Source organism: Limanda limanda, chromosome 7 (genome assembly GCF_963576545.1).
Source record: "Limanda limanda chromosome 7, fLimLim1.1, whole genome shotgun sequence".
Classification (NCBI taxonomy): Eukaryota; Metazoa; Chordata; class Actinopteri; order Pleuronectiformes; family Pleuronectidae; genus Limanda; species Limanda limanda.
The window spans coordinates 21660403-21662980 of NC_083642.1; positions in this window are offsets into that span (position 1 = coordinate 21660403).

Consider the following 2578-nt stretch of genomic DNA (forward strand, 5'->3'; position numbering starts at 1 on the left):
GCGTGGTAGCTCGTCCCCTGTAACCGCAGTTTGACGCATGCGCACTCCTGCCTTCAATATGCCTGCTTAATATAGCAACAACAGCAGAGGAGTATGGTAACACAGGGTTTTCTTCACTTAACTTTCATTTAGTTGTCATTCTCTGAAGGCTAAACATGAAACTCAGCTCCAGTGTTAGTATAGACAATATTCTCTCAGCAATTATTGAACTAAAACTCTGTTTATCCACTGTTTTAACGAGGCTGACATGTTTCCAATGATCCACTCGTTAGGTTTGTATCATAAACATGCAAAGGGATTATGTGCCAAGTGAAAGTGCAGGTTTACTTAAGCCTATCTCTCATCAGAGCTTATCAACATGCTATCTTGTACCTTAGGACTTGGGCCCAGTTCCTCATGTTACTCATTAGCCTAAAACCAAGCAGCGACCAGGTCAAAGTTCTTCACTAAATAGCCCCTTCGCCATGTTGCCACCCATGAGTGGCTATACACAGAAATTAGTCAAATATTTATTTGCCTTGACTGACCAACAGTGTTACAAGCATAGTGCCGTCAGCAGATAAATACTGAGCCATGAACAAGCATACATGTTATACACTGTATTTATATATTCTTAAATATATATAAATAATATAATAATAATTTATATTTTATGATTTAATGCTTTTTTTTCTCACCATTCATGTCAATCCCATGGTTACTTCCTGCTTTTTGAAAATGTGTCTTTTGAACTGGATCTCTGACACTTTAGTTTGCATGGATCCGTTTTGGTGATATACTGTTTAAATTGATATTCTTATGCCTGATATAATGGAGTTGTGAACAGAGTCTTTTACAGGCTTCAGTAAGCTGTCTACTATTATACACATATGTGACAAAGTAAAGTGTCTCAGTAACGGCTTCAATTGACTCCATAAAACCATTCTGGAGTGTGAACTCTGCCTGAGGGATCAACAGCATTCTTCCAAAGTATATTGCCCATTAGTGTTTAGGGCATTATGATAATGGTGAGCTCTTTCTAATCAAATATTCACTACGGTTTCTCAGTTGGGTCGAGATCTGATGGCTATAACAGCTGTAGCATAAGATTCACATTATTTTTATACCCGTCAAATCAATACATTTTGAAATGTTTACATTTATTGTGTTCCTCTGGTCTCTTCCTTTTATTTGCCATCCATTTATATACAACTCCTGTTTCTACAAGTTTATATCGAAATTAAAGATAAAAATAATCTCTTGAATTTGACTGGAGACTGGAGTTTATTCATCAGGATCCACAGAATATAAGCTTCTCTACCAACCTCAGGAAAAGAAGTTAGAGTGATATTTGATGGATTCTACCTCATGTCACGGCCCACTGCTTCACTGAAGCTCATCACAGGCCCAGATGTTGTAATCATTAACATTCAATCACCTACAACACAAACTCACTTCTCTTTAGGTTGATGTGTCTGCAACAAAGTCTTTGCTGACACAACCTTTTGTTTTAATGGAGGGGGCTCGACTCAAACCGTCCAGCCCTGTATGACTGAATCTCTGCACGTAGGCATGCTTTAATGATGCTAAATGTTATGTGGATAAATAAAGCAATTAGTGATGGTCGTCAGCAATTAGTCAATCCATCCATTCCTCAAACTAGCTATTGTGTTCAGGTTCACAGGAGACAATTAGACCAATTACACCCTATGAGTATTTAGCCTGAGCGGGTAGTGATTGATATTCCTAGATGGAGAAATCTTGAACGTTACTCTGTTGTTTTATTGAACATATGGACCTTTGGGGGATTCCCCCCCCCCCGTTTCTGTACTGATAAAAATAATAATAAAACAATAAACCATCAAGATTCAAGATTCAAGATTTTTATTGTCAAATGCACAGAGATAACATGAAGCAGTCGCTGGCAATGAAATACTTGGGTCACAGGCTCTCTTTAAGCAATGCTCAGTAGTTTCAACCAAAAAAATAAAATAAAAATAGAAGTAGTATAAAATAGAATAAAATAGAATAAAATAGAATATCAATAAAATAGAGTATCAAAAATTAAAATAGAAAAAAAAAATATATATATATCTTTACAGATGAGGAGAAAAATAAAAAATAAAGTAAAATAAAACAACAATAGTTCAATTTGTGCACTAAAGGGATAGTTCATGATGAGTGCTTCACCCTGCCATGCCCTACTGATGATGGGATCCTCCCGAGAGTCAACGCTTCTCAGATGTCAAAGCACCAACATTCAACCAGGGGTTTTCTCACGCATGCGCACGGTGGGACGACTAGCTCATCGGAGAGAGCGAGAGAGCGAGAGAGAGAGAGCGAGAGAGCGAGAGAGCGAGAGAGAGAGAGAGAGTAAAGAAGTTCACACACAAAGCCACGCCTGCGCCGTGTGCCTCTCATTACGCTACATCTCTTTAGGAAGCTTCATGCTCTCTCTCGACATCCAAAGGTCGCGTGGTGTCAGGGGCGCGCCTAGTCACGGGAACGGTCCGGAGCGCGTGCACGAGGTGCCAGGTCGCGCGTCCGGCAGTGAACAGCGTGTGGCGGTGAGGGGGGGGGGGCGGACTAATGGTTTACA